At 39.2% G+C, this 13,258-nt stretch overlaps 2 long non-coding RNA genes across 4 annotated transcripts; one reads left to right on the forward strand and one right to left on the reverse strand.

Moving 5' to 3' along the window:
* Positions 1-1,394: 1,394 nt before the first annotated feature.
* On the reverse strand, positions 1,395-13,227 carry LOC309504181. Of its 3 annotated transcripts, none has more exons than XR_014207983.1 (5): positions 12,056-13,227; positions 5,570-5,631; positions 5,386-5,457; positions 4,390-4,446; positions 1,395-2,431 (listed from the first exon to the last, which is right to left on the reverse strand). It is a non-coding gene; the product is annotated as an uncharacterized lncRNA (long non-coding RNA). The 3 variants fall into 3 exon arrangements; XR_014207984.1 differs by having other exon boundaries at positions 5,570-5,634; XR_014207985.1 differs by lacking the exon at positions 12,056-13,227 and having other exon boundaries at positions 5,570-5,807.
* On the forward strand, positions 6,331-7,074 carry LOC309504848. The gene is made up of 3 exons (XR_014208200.1): positions 6,331-6,664; positions 6,875-6,914; positions 6,947-7,074. It is a non-coding gene; the product is annotated as an uncharacterized lncRNA (long non-coding RNA).
* Positions 13,228-13,258: the final 31 nt, after the last annotated feature.

The following is a 13,258-nucleotide window of genomic DNA, read 5'->3' on the forward strand; positions in this document are numbered from 1 at the left end:
AACTTCCCGCGTCTACTACCAGCGCAGATGTCGACGGCACAACTGGGTTGTAGGTTGCCAGGTTGAGCTCACAAATGGGTTGAAATTAGCCTGGCAAGCCAGACCTACATCAAGATGTTTGGTCTGGCAACTCACCATAGACACGGCTCAATCCGAGGGGTGGGATAAACGGCTGTCTTTCAAATTTCCTCTGCACGCAATAGGACAGCGCTTCAACCAACCAGAGTGTTTTCCCAACAGTGGAGCTACTTGATAGATTCAACTTTTGCCATATCTGGCCGGCAAAACTACGAACACATCTTCCTTTTTTTAAGAATGACTTAAGTGCCATTCTTTGCTCTTTTCTCAAAGAAAAACTTAACTCCAAGTCCTCCAGAGTCGCGGACAAAGCCGATTCGAAAGACTGTTCTCCAGCAGCCGTCATTCTTTGTTTTCAAGTAGCAGCCAGGGAACCTTCGCAACTCTGTCATCATATGTTAAGCCCGCCCCGCATACTCTATACGCGACGTGATTGGCCTGACCCAATTTAGGTTTTTGCAGCTCGAAAGTCTATGGAGAGTTGCTAGACTGCCCTGGCTGCAAAATATATTTTGCTGCCGCTAGGGTGCGTCTAGATTTCTAGGCTAGGTTGAAATTTGTATGATGTGTTGATTGCGCGAGTAGGATAGGTTTCATACAAGATCTGGCAACTGGACAACCTTGGAATAATATATTGATGTGATTATTCATATAACGACGTTTGGGCCATACAAATTACTGGAGTTTTACGGGAGAAATAACAAAACGGGAGTGGGGCGGGAGATGGGTGTGAAATACGGGAGACTCCTGGGGAAAACGGGAGTTTCATGGTTCAGAAAATACCTGGTTGACAGGTATGAAGAGATGTGTTCGCTTAATTAGGTTGAGGATTGGCAGCAAAAAATAAGACTAATGTTGTTTAACTAATGCAACTGTAAAGTGAACTTTGATAGTTAGCACATGCAAGACAAGTGTGCTATTGTTAGCTAGCAGTTCACAGCACAAGATATTTACAAAGTTAATGCAATCGAGTTGAGTTATTTAAACTTTTAGTTAAAGAGTAATTAACATGTTTGTGTAGTACAGAATCAAAATGTAAAGTTTGACTACATTGTTAACTGATTACCTCATTATTTTGAGTAAAGCCAACTTATAAGGGGTTTACAAAACATGATGAATCTTTGCATTGTTTAGGCCACGTTCACTACAGAGTTTGGTTATTTACAGGAGTTAAAAACCGCATTCAAGATCTAAATTCACTCCCAAAAAATGGTATGGTAGTTTAATATTACTGTGGTCAAAACTTAACGGGCTACACTGTCAAACTTGTAAAGGTTTTGCATAAACAAGAAACATGAAAACAGAATATGCACTCATTGAACTTTAGCATGATGAGCAGTTTTTACTTTATTAGTAATACTGTAAGCACTTACACAACATCTTCAGCTGAGTCATACAGTATGTGAGCTCTGTAATCTCAGCTGATGCCAATAAATAAGTAAAAGAACGAGCGTTTGACACCATTGGACATCGGGGCCCAAATACATGAGAGAGCCGGAGTGACACCAAAAACACAAACCTAAACACGAAGAAAATGTACCGGTAACACTTTACAAGAAGGTCTCATTTGATAACATACTTCAGAATTACCAAAACATTATTAGGGTCAAACGTTGTATCTGTTAACATTAGTTAAAGCACTGTGAACTAACATGAACATTTTTATTAACTAACATTAAAGATTAATAAACAGTGTCAACATGTATTGCTCATGGTTCATGTTAGCTAATGCATTAACTTAAGTTAACAAATGAGACCTTCCTGTTCAGAGTTTCCAACCCGTTCCAACCAGGTACCATGGTAAAACCATACAGTTACAAACTCTGAGTTCACCTCAGTGCCTAACTTGCTTAAAAGCTTCTTTTTTTTTTTTTTTTACATGTTCTTGAAATGTCTAAACTCATTAAACATGAAAGTATAATGCAATGATTTATTTAAATTTTTCTAGTGATACAGTATACGAGCGGTTTAATTCATGGCATTTAATTCAACTTAAAAATGAATTGAAATATATAATTGCCCCTGTAAAAAGACGAGACATCAGTATTTTTGGTTCATCTTTCAATAAAAAGCTGTGACAGACGGGCTGAAAACTGATCCAACAGAAGAAAGAGTTAATGCTCTAGCCTCTAACCGTACCATACCAACCTTGTTTATAAAAACCAATTTGTACATTTAAGAGTGTGAGTGTGAGTGTGAGTGTGTGTGTGTGTGTGTGTGTGTGTGTGTGTGTGTGTGTGTGTGTGTGTGTGTGTGTGTGTGTGTGTGTGTGTGTGTGTGTAACAGATTAGTGGCAGCATCATTTCAGCTCTTCTGTGGATGATGCTGGAGTCACATTTTCTTCTGGTCCCTCCTGAAACACACAGAACCAAGGGAGAAATACATTCACAGTTGTTTTATTTCAAGATGTTTCTACACTGAACAAAATTATAAACGCAACACTTTTGTTTTTGCCCCCATTTTTCTTGAGCTGAACTCAAAGATCTAAAAACGAGACTTTCACGAGATCTCAAAGACTTTTTCTATGTACACAAAAGGACTATTTCTCTCAAAAATTGTTCACAAATCTGTCTAAATCTGTGTTAGTAAGCACTTCTCCTTTGCCGAGATAATCCATCCACCTCACAGGTGTGGCATATCAAGATGCTGATTAGACAGAATTACAATAAAATTACAATTACAATAAAACTGCACATTTTAGAGTGGCCTTGCATTGTAGCCAGCCTAAGGCACACCTGTGCAATAATCATGCCGTCTAATCAGCATCGTGATATGCCACACCTGTGAGGTGGATGGATTATCTCGCTTATTGAGAAGTGCTCACTAACACAGATTTAGACAGATTTGTGAACAATATTTGAGAGAAATAGGCCTTTTGTGTACATAGAAAATGTCTTAGATCTTTGAGTTCAGCTCATGAAAAATGGGGGCAAAAACAAAAGTGTTGCGTTTACAATTTTGTTCAGTGTATATCAGTTCTTGTATATAAAAAAATGCTTATATTATACTAATTACATTCGCTATAGGGCTGGTAAAAAAAAAAAAAAAAAAACTTTCAGGTTTTTGACACTGTATATACAACCAAACAAAGAGGGACATGTATTTAAAGGGGTCATATAATGCCATTTTTGTACAAGCTAATATGATTCTTTAGGGTCTAAATTAAAAGTTTGTAATATACTTTAATTAAAAATTCTCATTAGTATTGTAAGAAAACACTCATTTTACCTGGTCAAAAACAGCTCTGTTTTCAGCACGCCGTTTGAGTGCATGTGTCTTTAAATGATAATGAGCTTTGCTCACCCCGCCCCTCTGTTCTGTGCGCACACCGTTTGTAATAATAACACAATAACCATAACGCGTTGTTCATTATAAACGTGGGATTATGAATTATATTGAGAACGTCGTACATAGAAAACATGCCGTAATGTACCCTGAGTGTAAAAATAGCCGCATTCGTGAAGCGTGCAAGCGATTTGCAAAGATTAATATAAATATTAATATAAAGGTTAATAAAACGTTACACTCACTTCAGTTCTTCTGGAGGTACAGCAGGAACACGAATAGTTGGTACTGATCCTTTTTTCAGGAGCAGCTTCTTAGCAAAACCAGCTTTATACTGACCTAGTTTATAAAGCAGTCTGGCGTGTGAAATGATTCACGCTCGCAAACATGAAAGCATTGACGTTGATCGTGAGTAATATTCCCTTCGAAAAAAAACTCAGCCACTGCGTCTTTAGTGGTTCGGATTTAGGAACATCAATATGATGCTGTGTTCGTTATTGCACCCAAGAACAGAACACCGCCATTCTGCTCATAGACAGACAGTGCTCCAGCTATCAACAATGACCGTGCCGGTCCGCGTGGTCTATGATTGACAGCTCGCTCACGGCGGGTCTGTGTTGAAACGCTCCTGTCAATCAGCAATTGTGGGAGGGGCGTCGATTTTGTGACGTCACAATATCGAACAGCTTGATTTGAGAGAGGGGGAAATGTATAAGAAGATTTTAAAAAAAACACTGGATGGATTTCTATCATTTTATGATGGTTGTGTACAGGCACTGCCAACACACATTTCAGTACAATCAACTTGTAAAAGTGCATGTACCATTATATGACCCCTTTAACAAACATTTTGATATGAAAAAAAAAAAAAATAGACTTTCAGGAACGTTTTAGTGATCACACAAACCAACCACTGAAATGAATAGATTTACCAAAATGAACTGAACTCACCAACTCAAACACTCTTTTAGAAGCTATCATTTTAGGATATTTGGTCATGATCCACACACAAAGTTTAATGCTCACCTTCACCTTTTCCAGTTCTGACCCACCAGGCAGTGATTTCTGGGGGATGCGGAAGGCCTAACAAAATTAAAGGACAGTTATTCAACGTGGTCCTATACATTAAAGTGCTCCCGTTATGGCTTTTTGGATATTGCCTTTCATGCAGTGTGTAATAGAGCTGTTTGTGAATGTAAAAGGTCTGCAAAGATCAAAGTGCGGATAAATTGAGTTATTGTGTCCTATGCGACACACCGAAGCAGTTTGTTTATATCTATGGATCCAACATGGCATCAGACGCAAAGTTACCTTTCGATGCAGCCTTAGATAGTGTTCTGAGAAGTTTAGAACGCAAGTTTATTTCGTCTTCTTCCTCGTCGAATTTCTGTCGCTCTACATACGTCATCTGGTATAATTGAAACGATTGGCTATGAGCTACGTACAGGCGCATTTGATAGACATTCGTAGCGTCCAATAAACGGCTCTGGGCATTCGTAAACCACGCCTCAAATACGAGAAAATGAACATGTGGTTCCCAGACCACGTCTCAATGAGAAAGAGGTCTGAAGTTAGCCAGGCTAACTGTTCGTATCAAGAGCTGAGATTCAGATATGATAATGAGTGTTTGGTTTCTGGCCAATCACAGCAGACTGTGCCGTCTGACCATTCAGAGCAGAGCAGCTCTCAGAGAGGCGGGGCTTAGAGAGAATGAATCCTTGATCGAAGCGTTTCAGACAATGATATTATGAGAAAATTAAAGTGTTCTTTTGACTTTGGATGCATGTAAACCTGTGTTAGAGACTCTGAAACAACATTAGGAGCCTTTAAAATACATAATAGGGGCACTTTAACATGCATTCTTGCACCACTGTAGTGTTTCCTTCAAATGTTTGAACCATCAAACCAGATGTGTAATTATTGCGGTAGCTGCTATCAACAGTTCATGTGCATTTACTGTATATCAATGATGTAACTAACAATTATTCATTCATTTGTTGAAGTTAAGAGGTTGTCCTCCACCTTTTTAGCTTGCTGGACTTCCTCTGTAGACTTTGACCTGCTTTTCACTGCATGTCTCGGGGGTGAAGTGGACTGCAAAGACACACACACACACACACACACACACACACACACACAAGTTCAGCACAGTAAATGAGCACATCAGCAAAAGTCACTTTCTGTCAGCTCAGCAGGCTTTACTCACCTTCTGATCCATGATTTAACTGTGTAAACACAATCAGACGCTCTTCTCAAACACAGTCCGCTCTGCTGTTAGAGAGAAGAAACCAGTCATTACACACACAAATGCAGCTCAATGTTACTAACACTAGAGGTCACTTACGACACACGCTTCAGCTTACTAGAAGAAACCATGAATGCCCAATATACAACCCTGTAAAGCCTGACATACTGCATGAAATAATGGAAAAATCTTCTTCTTTTTTTTTACCATTTATATTTATATTTATAATTATAATTATATATAATATATATATATAATTATAAATATATATATATATATATATATATATATATATATATATAGACACACACCCACCCCAGGGAAGACCTAGGACACGCTGCTTCTCTCTCTCTATGTATGTATGTACTTGGTTAAAAAAAAACTATCTATCAGACGACAGGAGGACTGGAGGAGATTGTGTGCAACAGGTTTTTCAGCAGATGTTGATCATTTAGAGGCCTTAGAAATGTGTGCATCAAATATAATATATTTCTCACCACAAATGCGTAGCCCGAACGTCTTGAGGATGAATTAACACTGACAAAACTGTCATCTTCAAGTCAACCATTCATTCAACCCCCAGCTAGTGACCAGAGATGAACACGCGTCCGTCCGTCCGTGTGTGTGTGTGTGTGTGTGTGTGTGTGTGTGTGTGTGTGTGTGTGTGTGTGTGTGTGTGTGTGTGTGTGTGTGTGTGTGTGTGTGTGTGTGTGACATGTGTGTGTATGTGAAGCTAAAGCGAAAGCAATGAGGCGTAGTGTGAGAGGTTCAGCTCTAGATGTGAAGAGCTCTGTGGCTCGAGAGGAGGAAAACACACTTCCTATCAATTCATCCACACCAGTGAGTCAACAGCACTGAAGGTGACGTTTCTGAGGCCGAGCAGCGCTTACACAAACACGCACACACACACACACACACACACACCTGAAAGAACAACCAATGAGTGATCCGCACCATTCTAACATTGTTCTCTGAGCTGTGCACAAATATTTGTTCCTTTCGCTCTCTAGGACACAGAAAACTTTGTGAGACGCTTTTTAAGAGGCTTTTGAGTGAGTGAAGGAGTGAGTGAAGGTGAAGGAGTGAGGGAAGGAGTGAGGGAAGGTGAAGGAGTGAGGGAAGGAGTGAGGGAGTGAGTGAAGGAGTGAGGGAAGGAGTGAGGGAGTGAGTGAAGGAGTGAGTGAAGGTGAAGGAGTGAGGGAAGGAGTGAGGGAGTGAGTGAAGGAGTGAGTGAAGGTGAAGGAGTGAGGGAAGGAGTGAGGGAAGGTGAAGGAGTGAGGGAAGGAGTGAGGGAGTGAGGGAAGGAGTGAGGGAAGGAGTGAAGGAGTGAGGGAAGAGGACGCATAATGTAATAAAATTACATAAAATAGGCCTATGTGAATAAAATAATCATCATCATCATAATAAATACAATACTCTTAATAATAAAATAAAATTCTAGAAGACAATCAAAATGTAAATCAAAACGTGTTATATTAAATCGACTTTATTAAATTACATAAAATATACGATAGTAATAGTATAATAGTATATTATGATAGTATGATAGTATAAAATAGTAATACTACTCTAAAATGCCAAAAAAATCTAATTTAAATGTATTGCTTATATAATATTACATAAATTATAATTACATATATTGTCCTAATTATAATATTTAATTCATATAATTATGATAATATATGTAATTATAAATTATGTAATATTATATAAGCAATGCATTTCAACTTAGCAATGCATTTCAATGCATTTATATATTAAAATATATAAAATTATAATATAAAAAACAACATTTATTTTCCCTCCCTCAATAACCATTTTAATTAAAGAATGCAGTTCTTGAAAATTGTAAAATAACACAATGATTTTTGGTTAAATCAACCAATACTACAACCAAAAACTAGTTTCTGTTAATAAAAAAAGTAAAAGCAAGCAGCGTTGTCATAACATTGTGTGTATATAGTGCTGTACAACAGTGAATTGCATGAAGTGCACGAGAATCTCTGTGATCTGTCGGGTGTTTTATAGTGTGGTTTTGAAAAATCTCTGACTCCACCCTGAAGTGTGAGCAATAATAGCAGAGACGCTTGACTTGTGCAGAAAGAGAGAAAGAACCAGAAAAGCCAGGAAGTGATTTAGACGTGAAACGAGGGAGAGATGTGACCTCACACTACGCTTCAAATAAGTCGGCTATTGTAAAACTTATCAGCCTGTTATGCAATTCAAATGAGGATTTAATAACGCTGAGAGGGACACCAACCAAGAAACTTTCAGTGTTAACTCTTTAAAGACACCAATGCAGGTTTATGTCTTTGTGCTTTCTAATCAATTCAATTTGGACGTCACAAAACTCAACCCTTTTCTTACGTGGTAATACTTGATATCTTTTAAAGCTACAATATGTACGATTTTTGTAATAAAATATCCAAAAATCACTTGCACAGTGTGATATATTTCCTGCATTTGTGTACTTACAAAATCCCAAAAGTTCCCAAAGATTTTTAATTTCAGAGAAATTCCCATTTTAAATAATGGCTCGTCCATGTTCACTTCTCGCCTGTCAATGACGTAATATCCGCGTTATCCCTGGTTTCCGCTCGTACTGCAATAGTAACCATGGCGACTGACGTGGACAACTGCGTCACTCTAGCGGCGCGCTCACACTATTGTGGTTTCATTCAAACATTATGGATCATGGCAAGCAGACTTTAGCCTGACTACGTCAGACTTCCTACTTCCGCTAATTTCATTTCGCTCCTGTAGTCAGTCTGAGATAGCAGCCTATCTTTCAGTTTTCCACCGGCCTGAAAACAGCCGGGCCAATCAACGAACAGAGGGCGGGCTGAGAGCCGTGACGTAGACGCTGATTGTACCGTGGATGCGTAGATTTACTTCACATAATCTCCAAAAGTCATTCACAGCCATGTTCACTCCGGTATTTCGCTCGATGGTTTAGTTTTTGCATCATACATGCGTTTACAGTGGAAGTTAGATGCGGCTGAGCATGCGCATAACACACGCCATAACAAAACGTTATGTGATTGGCTTACGGGTAACCAATGACTTTAAACTTCAGACAAGCGCCCCCCGCGAGAGAGAAAACACTTCTCTATTATGCCCTTCCAGACTCTGTCTACGAAGCAAAGTGAAGTAGCAGAGTCTGGTATTACCAGGCTAAGCAGACTTTGGGACAAAAGGAGAACTAAAACGAGGATCGATATCAGCGTGGCGTTTTCGAGATGCCGAGAGCTAGCGTCCGCAGCGAACTTCCACTTGACAGAGACATGCAAATGTAGAGGTGAGCTAATGTACATAAAACTAATCAATGTTATACAGCTCAACATGATGAAATGTTAGAATATGATCAGTATGTTACTCTAATGTTGATCTAGCTCACTGCTAGTCTCATACAGACAAACTAACACACAGAATAACATTATAACTTTAACACACTCCAATGCAGTTTAGTGTGATAGTGTAGAGCGAGTGAAACAGCGCTGCGTTCCCTCACAAGTGTCATTCGTCTAATAAACTGCCCTGTGTGAGTGTTATTCAGCACTAGCGGGCAGGGGCGTTTCTAGGTTTTAAAAACATCAGGGGCTGAGCCCTAAACGTCAGGGGCTAGGGTGGGTAACAAGATAACATGATTCGATACAGAGAATAATGTATACTGTAGGCCTATATGCAGGGGGGGCAGACTGGTTAAAAAATTCAGTCCTGGCACTGTGGCCACACCAGGCCATACTACCACACAGACACACACATTCAAATGTGAGGTAGTTAGGGGGGTTGGGGGGCATGCTCCCCCGAGAAAATTTTTATTTCTCAGACTTACATATGTACATTTTAAGGGGTTTGACGGCCAACATTTTTTGATAACAATAGCTTTAAAAGCATGTCAGTCGGCAGTAGCATAAATGATTTGTCAAGCAGATAACAGATTCTTAAACATGAGAATGAGGATAAATGTTGAAATGAATGATCCACACTAGAAAATGGAAATGCAGAATGTTTCTGCTTATTGTTGAATACACAACCACATATTCCAAACAGGAATGGCCTTAAATGAGAAATCTTTCAAGGATTATTTTGCATAGATGTAAACTTTTTAGCATTAAAGATTCGTTTCAGCAACTTGTTTCTTTCTTGAGTTAATCAATGTTTTTGGCACTATTAAATCAGTTCAATTAAATTTCAATTGTTCACTCATAAAGACAGTCACTTGTCACCATTACTGGCCTAATGATGCAAGTTGTGCAAACACAGACAAGCGGAGTGATAGAAACTGTGAAAAGGCTGATGCTGGTGAAATATTCGAACACATTCGAGGACCTTATATATAGGCTACATATCAGAGTTAGGAATACATTGTAATAATGTTAATCAAGCAGACTAAATCACACGACTGCGCAGCAATATTTAAGCACATTATACAAAGGAAATAATACAGATCTAGACAAATTGGGTGGCTTATAGTTAAAAGAATGTCATGAACGATCATTTAGGCTAGATGTAGGCCTATTTTTCACATTTTTGGTCACAAAATATTTAGTTAGTTTTGATGACTTTGCAATATTGATAAAATGTTAGAATATTAATAATGAAAATTGAGTAGGGCTACGCCAAAATGTGTAACATTTATGTAGCCTACAAAGGAATACAATAGCCGCTTTACGCAGCTTTAATCTCCCTTTTGGTTATTTCAATACTTAATTGACGACAGAACACGACGTTACATGCTAGTTTATTTTGCGTGATACAGGGCGCGCCGCATTTGCGCGTGATTGAGCCGCGATCAAACGGCTGGCACGACGTAAGTAAGTTCGTTTTTCTGAGTTTTACTGACATATAGCCTGACAACATCTGGTGTGACTGAAGACTGTGCGGCGGTGCTGACTGCGTTATTTTTTTTAAACCGGTGCGGCGCGCGCGCCCCCGAAGTTCATCCGTGAGAAACTTGAAACCGGTGTTTGAACTTGAATTCAGGTGACTCATTAACACTCACGCTACTGTCCACGCCCTGCTCTCACGGCTCGTGGACTCGTGCTGCTTGCCACTTTGCCTAATAATAATGATCAATAAATTAATTTTTTTGAGATCCGGGGCTATAAAAAAAACATCCGGGGCTGAAGCCCCGGAGGCCCATGTCTAACGACGCGCCTGCTAGCGGGTAAGTTAGTTCGGTAGGATTAAATGTCCTCATTCCTTTATATCCGCGGGACTCGCGTGTGGCGCTGATATCTGTCTCTCATTAGCACTCGCGCCGCTTCATTCCACAGTCATGTTAAACACATCAGTGTATTCACTCATCCATAAACATTATTAGATCCTTCGGCATGACGACAAGTTCCATAATTCCGCTTATGCGTCATCAACTGACGCCTTTGTTATTGTAAGAGGTTAGCGACCGCTAGTGCCGATAAAAATTTTCATATTGTAGCTTTAAAGCATCTTACAAGCATCCTGGAATCTAAATATCAAACATTTAATACCATTACAATAATTGAAAAATAGAAATCTCCAGCAGCTGATGTCAATCATATTCTCATGCTGTGATATTTATTTCGCAGCCAGTGAGTCAAACCTGCATATTTAACACCTTCATTTGCTGCTCATAAATTACAAAAGTCCCCCTGTGGTGAAAATCCAGCTTTTAATGTTATTTATATGTCTATGTGGTGTTTTTAATATGCGAACCATGTGTAAGTTCATAAGTCGACAGCATTGCTGAGTATTTTCTCCTTAAAACTGCAGTGAACCAAAGACAGTCTCAAACACACGCTTTGAAATCGCTGGTGTTTCTGACGTCACAAACTACCTTGTAACCAATCAGATCAACGTGTGATCGTCAACGAGTAGATCTCTGAGCTGAGTGAGTGAGTGAGTGAGTGGAGGCGGGGCTCATTTGCATATTCATAGAACCGCGAATACTAAATGAGGCAAGGGTGTCGAGTTACATTCAAGATATTTTAAGACATAAAAAAAAAACTGTTATGTGTCATTTTGGTGATCAAAGATGAGTTTTAAGGGATACAATTATTGACTACAGGGGGACTTTAAAACAAAACATTCAGTGGGGAGGACAGACATAGGCATTATCATCTTCCATATAGACACTGTGGAAGGTGAAATACATTCATGAGACATGAAGAGCATGTATTTGATGATGTCTGATATCATGACAGCAGAACCAGGGCTCTGATTGTCAGGAACCAAAACACATTTTGTCCATTTGAGTTCAGTTACTGAATAGAAATGCTGTTCGACTCAATTTGCCCTTCAGGAACAACAGACGCATACAAATACAGCCGTATAACACACATACTGATGTTCTCAGGAGATCCTTATACAATACCTTTCCAGTAAATACAGTAAAAACACAGAAAAACAACTCACTATAATGTTGAGATTATAAGAGAGAGAGAGAGGTAGAATAAGAAGACTTACCCTCCTCCTGTGTGTCAGTGAGTGAATCCTCCTCGTCTCACGATGCAGTCGCTCCATCCCTCCCTCCCTTTCACACTCACTCACACACACACACACACACACACACACACCTCATTCATATTTTCACAGACACATGCACACACACCAGCCCAGTCACGAACACACCAGTGTAATGAGGGCGAGAGAGGGAGAGAAGGGTTGCACCCTAAAATGCAAATGTTCACATTCTTGGCAATTTTAATTATACACTTTATTATACTGTAGCTTGATTTATTAAAACTTTGAATTAGCTTTTTTTTTGTGTTAATTTAAGTTTAATTTGAGTCATTTAGTTGTGTGATTGTGCCTTTTTATTAGTTGTGCCTATATATATATAGCCATTTAGGTTTAATTCATTTGGTAACACTTTGTTATAGTCCTTAAAAAAACGATTTCAAACAGCTGGTAGAGACTACACGACATTCCTCCCGGGTTAGTGACATCACCAACCCTACATTTGCATAAGCCCGCCTCCGGGAACACGCAGTCCATGTTGAGAAGAGGAAATTGTTTTAGTCTTTTCACCTGGAATACAGTATGTAACACAAATGCGACAGCATGTCACTGTAGGCGTCTTACAACAGTTCCCACACGAGCGACTTCATAGATTATCATGACAGAATATGCTAATTGAAGATAGTTAAATTCCACATCAGCAACATAAATTCATCAGCTAACCGTTCAGAAACATCCTGTTGTATTCTACATGTTGTCACTTCTTCTTGAGTCTCTCCATCATTGTCTGACTCCAGTTTAAACATAAAAGGCAAAGTCTGCGTGATGTAATCGGAGCTGCTAACACACATACACACAAGCTCTTGAAGCTCCGCCCCCTGTGCCGGGAGCAGCAGCTTATTTGCATTTAAAGGGACAGACACGAAACACGTTTTTACTGACCCTCAAAAAGGGACAATTTTAACATGCTATATAAAAAAATCTGTGGGGTATTTTGAGCTAAAACTTCACATACACACTCTGGGGATAACAGACTTATTTTACATATTGTAAAAAGGGGCATTATACCACCCTTTAAAGGAAAAGTAATGACCCTCACGCTGATCTAAACCTGTATAACTTAAGGAAAGGAGACATTTTGACGTTCATCTGCTCTTTTCTCATACCATGAACACATTCATACGGGGTGGTGGTGGCGCAATGGATAAG

The sequence above is a fragment of the Leuciscus leuciscus genome (assembly GCF_965113295.1).
Source record: "Leuciscus leuciscus genome assembly, chromosome: 8".
In the NCBI taxonomy this organism is placed as follows: domain Eukaryota; kingdom Metazoa; phylum Chordata; class Actinopteri; order Cypriniformes; family Leuciscidae; genus Leuciscus; species Leuciscus leuciscus.